The sequence below is a fragment of the Phascolarctos cinereus genome, unplaced genomic scaffold, assembly GCF_003287225.1.
Source record: "Phascolarctos cinereus isolate Bilbo 61053 unplaced genomic scaffold, phaCin_HiC Scaffold_5;HRSCAF=322, whole genome shotgun sequence".
NCBI classification, from domain to species: domain Eukaryota; kingdom Metazoa; phylum Chordata; class Mammalia; order Diprotodontia; family Phascolarctidae; genus Phascolarctos; species Phascolarctos cinereus.
The window spans coordinates 224,174,542-224,181,845 of NW_027555958.1; positions in this window are offsets into that span (position 1 = coordinate 224,174,542).

Consider the following 7,304-nt stretch of genomic DNA (forward strand, 5'->3'; position numbering starts at 1 on the left):
GATATGCCTTCTCCTGTTTTCTTGACTTTATACCGTCTATCCCTCGTGTCAGGCATACAATTCTCCCTTACCTTTGCCTCTTGAAAACTATAGTTTCCTTCAAGATTCAGCTCATGCACTGTCTTCTATTTGAAGCTTTTCAGGATCTCTCCAATTGTTGGTGGTCTCCCCAACCCCCTGCCACACAACAACAAACCCAACTACTTCATATTCCTTTTATATATGTTTTGTACATACTTGTATTTAAGGGCAGGTGGTCATCTGGACTTCTCACTTGAATCAGTCAGAGGTAAGAATACAAGGGTGTATTGGAGCCAGCTCAAATGGAAACTGATTGTTTATATTTTCAGGGTGAGTATTTCTATCTTGGAAATTGCCAAATGGGGGCAGCTAGGTGGCACGGTGGATAGAGTACTGGCCCTGAAGTCAGGGGTACCTGAGTTCAAATCCAGCCTCAGACCAAACATGTGACACTTACTAGCTGTGTGACAGCTGGTCAAGTCACTTAACCCCAATTGCCTTAAAAAAAAAAAAAGAAAGGAAATTGCCAAATGCAAAAAGTCAGGGTTTGATTTATTGCTTTGTTGATTGCCTAGACTTAAGAAAGTAATGGAGAAAATGCTAATAATGCATGTTCAACTTAAAAGTGCATTTGTTTTTTAGGGAGTGGGTTGTTAGATATTTGCCATCTTACTCCTAGAATCAGGCAGTTAAAAGGCCTTAATGCCTCTATTGAATTAATCAATAATCCTTTGCCAGTTACAGTAACTACCTTAACCAGGTGAAAATACCTTACCTCTGTTGAATCAATCAATCAAACATGGCCATTAGATGAGTTTCACAAAGTCCTTGAGGGCCATTGGATAAATTGAAGTGGTACTATACAGGAGGCTTATTGTCATTGGCTGAAGAGATTCAGTCACTCCCTGTGGGTCTTCCATAAAATATTAAGCCGGTTCAAAATTCAAGAATTTAGCTTTCCAGCCAATCACCAGAATCACTTGGGGAGAGGGAACAGAGGCCCTCTTTCCTCTTTCCTCTTTGACAAATGAATAATCTTCTAAAGTTTGGAGAGCCAGAGGACTCAGATATCTCATTGGCATCCTAGCAGCATCCCAAGGGAATGTAATAACTGATAACAATATTGATACCAGGAGCTGAAGGCAAACTAGACACGTTGAGGAATGCCAGCTTCAAGATTCTACTACATACCCTGAAGAAAGCTATGGCACACCTAAGGCACAAAGTCAAGATGACTTCCAAAAGCTGTCAGTTATCTGGTTTGCCCCATGTACTCTAAGCTTGAGCCCACTTTCTCCAGAACTCTGTACTGGTATGGGAGAATGTCACAGACTTTTGGGTGGCTTTATATATTGGTTTTTACTATATTGCCTTAGTAAATACCCTTCTAAAAACTAATTAAGTCTGGCTGACAAATTGGTATTTACTAATAGTGGTAAAGTATACCAATGGGGGCTTGTGAGCTATAGTATTTAAAGGTGAATGGTCACTTATACAACCCCACAAGCCTTAATTGGTGAAAACCCCTCACCTTTATCGAATCAATCAATCAATCAAACAAGGTCATTAGATTACTTTCACAAAGTCCTTGAATGTGAATTAGATAAAATGAAGTGATGCTGCACAGGAGGTTTATTAGTATTGTCTGAAGAGATTCAGCCATTCATTGTAGGTCTTCTATAAAATAGCAAGCCAGTTTAGAACCTACTATTCAAACATTTGGTAACTTAGAGGAAAAAGCCTAAAGGAAGCCTAAATTTATCTCCCAGATTCCCTCAGGAAACAGAGGCCATAGAATTATATGATTTAGAGCTGAAAGTAACCTTAGGGATTCTCTAAGCCAACCTCCAAATTTTACAGAAAAGGAAACTGAGTTCAGCAGAGGTTGTAATTTGCCCAGGTTCACACAGGTACTATATAGCTAAGCAAAAATTTGAAGCTATTCTTTGTGATTCCAAACCCAGTCTCTCTTCCATGATGCTGTGAGGTCCATGAACATAATCTAGCTACCTAAAATCATATTGCTATTATGATACCATGCATGCTAGGGTCAAAGACGATACACTTTAGCTCTAGTAAATTTGAGACACATTGTGTAAATGAAAGCTTTCTGGTCTCATGAACCGGAGGCATCTGCTTGGGTTACTTTTAATATTAAATAGTTGTGATTTTCTTTTCTTCTTTAGAGATCAGGTTTTTCTTTATGTTGGTGTCTCTAATTCAAAAGCATCAGCTAACAATTTTTGAGCACTGATTGTACATTGTGTAATAACCAGGAATTCTTGTACTCAGGTCAAACTCTGCCGGGAAGGGGAGTGAGATTTGCAAATCAAATACCAGATGTTTCACAAATAAGAATGTTAAGGCCTTGGAGGAAAGTGACTTGCCCAGGATTACATGGAGTACTGGACTTGGAGTCAGGAAGAGCTGTGTTCAAATCCTGCCTTGGCTACTCACTAGCTGTGTGATTCAGGGCCACTCACTTAACCTGTTTGCCAGTTTCCTCAAATTAAAAATGGGGATAAAAATAGCACCCTCTTTTTAGGGTTGTTGTGAGGATAAAATGAGATAATGTTGTTAAGTGCTTTGTTACCCTTAAAACAATCTAGAAATGCCAGCTGATTTGAACCAAGATTCAAAATTGGTCAAGATTTATACTCGGATCCCCTGATTCCAAGTCTGGTACACTCTTCACTACACCATGATGCCTTTACTGTAAGGTATGGGAAAAATGTCCTGAAAATATGTTTTATGGAGAGAAACTGGACCTGATGGGGGCGGGCCCCAAGCCAAGATCTTCGCCCTTTGCCCCAAAGGGAATCTGATTCACAGGCCCCAGACCCTCATCTCCCTTTGAAAGCCTTAGCCTTACCTTTTAATCTTATTCAGAAGCACTCTAAAAGAATCTGGCTCCCTTTTGTGTATAGGCCCCAGAAAGGCCTTCTCTGGTCTCAAACTGTTCCTTATCAACTCCCCTTATCTCCTTTTGATTTTGTGCAGATGCCTTTCAAACTTCTGCCTTCCTGTTCCCTCATTAGCTATTCCCATTGTCTATTCAATCTCTCAGACCTCCCCAATTAGAATTCTTACCTAGACCCTTTTCCCAACCCCCTTCTCTGGCCACCCAAAGTTACTTGAGTATTTAAGATCCACCTTGGTGCTGAGAATCTCAGGCCCACAAGGCTGAGAACCTCTTATGCCCCCTCGTCTTTACAGGTCTCACCTGGCTGAAAATCTCTCATGCCCGAAAGGCTGAGCCTTTCTCATGCCCACCTGTCCTTACAGATGTCACCTGGCCTCTGTGATTTATCACTAATAAACTTTTCCTCTAGCTGAAGAAGATTTGAGTTGAATTCATTCAGCAGGGCCCGGTACCGCGATTTTGGGTTTGCAGCACCCCAAAAGTCCTAGATCTCTTCAGACCTGTATAACCTTTAGACTCTGAGTCAATAATCTAGTGGGTGGGTATGTCCTCCCTTATGTTTTAATGATTATATTACCCTTGTAAAGTTGAAAGTTACCTAAGGACAAGTAAACATTTTCCATTTCTTGTATTTCCTTGCTCTGACCCATTTACAGTAGCACAAGGATAAACCCATTTGTTGTTATTATTGATTTTCAGTCATGTCCAACTCTTCATGACCTCATTTGGGGTTTTCTTGGGATACTGGAACGGTTTGCCATTTCCTTCTCCAGTTCATTTTATACATGAGGAAACGGAGGCCAACCAAGTGAAGTGACTTGTCCAGGGTCACATAGCTAGTTAGTGTCTGAAGCCAGATTTGAACTCAGAAAGATGAGTCTTCCTGACTCCAGGCCCAGCACTCTATCCACTGCACCACTTAGCTGCCTGAATAAACCCATATCCAGAACTAAATACATAGGATCATAGATTTAGAGATTGAAAGTTCCTTTGAGGTCACGTAGTCCAGCCTTCTCATTTTATAGATGAGGAAACTGAAGTCTCCAAATGGCTTGACTGAGGTCACATAGGCAGCAAATGATAGAGTTAGGATTTGAATTCAGATCCTCTGATTCCAAATGCAACACTCTTTTCCTCTTCATCACAGCCTCCAGATAGTGTTCATTGATTGATAACCAAATACCATCTTGTCTTACTCTTAACAAGGGACTTTCTCTGTTGTGCTCAGAGAGATGGTATAATATGGGAACCAGACCTTTTTTTTTCCTGAGTATTTTGCTTTCTAGCTTGGACCACTCATCTGACATTTTCAAGCTTCAGTTAAATGACCTTTAAAATGGAAACAATAATACTTGTCCTACCTAATTTTGCAGTATTGTTGTAATAAACAAGGCAAAGTAAGGCAGGAAGCCTTTATTAAGCACTTACTATATGCCAGGCACTAAGCTAAGTGTTTGGGGATACAAATGCAAGGAGAAAACAAAAAAGAGCTCCTGCCCTCAGGGAGCTGACATTCTGATGAAGGAGTGGTAAAGTAGTTCGTGGGAGTAGGGAAGGGAGGGTACCCCTTCCTCTCTCTAGAAATAGGATGAGGAAGTTCAGAGTCAGATGCATAGTCTGGAAGGGAATGAAATATAGTCAGCTTGGGCCTGTCCCCAAAATGGAGACCTTGGAATGAACTTGTCAAAGAGAAGAGGCTAGCATGGCAGAGGTGCTTTTCCAGGGTAAGAGAAAACCCCAAGCGCTGAAGAAAGTTCCAGGGCAAGAAACAAGATGAAGGTTTAAACACACTTTGAAGATGGTAAGCTTTTTCTTTTTTTCCTAGAATGAGGGAATGTGCTATTCCACATCCATTTAGTAACAACTGGCTCAGTGTGGAGCACTCTGCTAGGCGCTGGGGAAGATAAAAAAATTTGGTTAAAAACATAGTCCTTTGCCCTCCAGAAACTAACTATGGAGCAGTGAAACAGACACAGACAACTCTAACATCAAGTAAATGAGGGGCTACATTTGCTCTTATGTTTCTCTAGAAGAAAAAAAAAAGGAGGGTCAGTATTTTTGACTTTGAAACTTTGGTCAGAGGGAGAGAGAAAGAGAGAGGGTCATGATTTGTTTGAGAGAGAGAGAGAGAGAGAGAGAGAGAGAGAGAGAGAGAGAGAGACAGAGAGAGAGAGAGAGAGAGAGAGAGAGAGAGAGAGTGTGTGTGTGTGTGTGTGTGTGTGTGTGTGTGTGTGTGTGTGTGTGTGTGTGTGTGAAGGGCAGCTAGGTGACTCAGTGGATAGAACACCAGGCCTAACGTCAGGAAGGTTTCTCTTCCTGAGTTCAAAGCTGGCCTTAGACACTTACTAGTTGTGTGGCCCTGTGCAAGTCACTTAACCCTATTTGCCTCAGTTTCCTCACCAAGAAAACCCCAAATAGGGTCATGAAGAGTAGGACACGTCTGAACAACAAGAGTTGGCTTTGAATCCTGCCTTTGACACTTGTTAGCCATCTGTGACTCTGGACAAGTTCTCTATCATCTCTCTAAGCCTTAGTTTCCTGGTCTGAAAAATGAAGCTCATAATACCCATAACCTCACAGGGTACCCATAACCAGCTGTGTGACCCTGGGCAATCACTTAACCTCTTTTTTTGCCCCATTTTCCTAACTGTAAAATGGGGATAATAACAGCACCTAACTCTCAGGGTTGTTGGGAGGATCAAATGAGATATTTGTAAAAGCCCTTGGCACAGTGCCTGGCATGTAGTAGGCACCACACAAATGTTTATTCCCCTCCCTTTTTTTCCCCTTTTTTTGTTATGACGTTCAAATCAGATAATGTGCGTAAAGAACCTTGTCAACTTTAAAGATCTATAAAAAAGCTATAAATTCCACGTGAAGATTTACTGTCCTCGTTGCAATATTTGGATAGTGTCAAGGGTTTGGCTTTCAAAAAGTGAGAAACACATGCCTATTGAATAGTGTTGCTGTTATTTTTATGTAGACACACCCTGCTCCTGAAAACCCTTTTAAATCATGGAATAGAATCTCCAGTTTTTTGTTTTTTGTTTTTTCTTCAGCCAAAGAAAAGGTTTATTAGAACATCCATCATACTGGGCAAACTCTTAAGGAGTCTAAACATTAATAAGCTATTGGCTAGATTATAAGAATCTAAGCAGTGGCTAGATTTAGGAATCTAAGCAGTGGCTAGATTTTAGGAATCTGAGCCAGAATCTCTGGTTTTAATGAGGACTAGAGAATCTAGCATAGCACTTAAGTGTGAAAATGAAGCAGCTGATGGCCCAGTGGATAGAGCCATAGGCCTGGAGTCAAAAAGACCTAAGTTCAAAGTCCAAACACTAAATAGATGTATAACCCTTGGCAAGTCATTTAATCTCACTTTGCCTCAGTTTCCTCAGCATAAAATGGTGATAATAACACTTACCTCCCAGAACCGTTGTGAGGTTCAAATGAGATGTTTGTAAAGTGCTTTGCCTATAGTCTGGCAAGCATCTGGCTCATAGTAGATGCTTTCAGCATTTAGTAAGTTTCTTTCCTTCCTTTCTAAATGACTTTCTCTTCCTGGGCTGATTTCCTCATCTGGAAACCAAAGGTTCTAGCCTGAATGACCTCTAACATCTCTTCCAACCTAACATTCTAAGTTTGACTTTTTTTTTAAAACTAGACTCTGTGATTTCTATCAGTATAAGGAACTTCCAATGAAGATACTTTGCCAATGCAGGTAGGCACTTATTCTGCAACTTATGTTCTATAGGGAAAAGGAGAGGTTCAGTGACCTACCCAGGGTCTCACTGCTAGTGTCCAAGGCTGAATTTGAACCCTTATCTTCCTGATTTCAACTTCCATTCTGTGTTTTGTGATATTTAAGATCTCTTCTAATGATAAAATTTTAAGGTCTAGACATAAAAAAGAACTTCAATCAATCAGCAGTTACTTACTGAACAGCTACCATGTTTGGGATGCTGCGGGCACTCTAGGGAATGCCAAAAAGTGGGACAGGTAGAGTTTTTTCTCCTCATACAATCTACTTAATGAGCAGTTTTCCTGACTCAATCATGAATCATTTTTGAAGCAACCTCAGTCATGGAGACCTCGGGAGCAGTCAGCAAGAGTCCAGAGCATAAGCTCCCACAGAACCAACCAATCAATCATTAAACAATTTAATTAAACATCTATTGGGTACCAAAGCATGTGCTAAGCATTGTGGATACAAAAAAGAGACAAAAGGCAGTCCTGCTGTCCTCAAGGAGATTACAATCTAAATGGAGGAGTTTACCTAAGGGTCCAGAACTCTGCCTCTTGGGAAGGGATCTATCCTAAAAACAAAACAAAAAGGGGAAAAAAACCTTACCATCTGGTT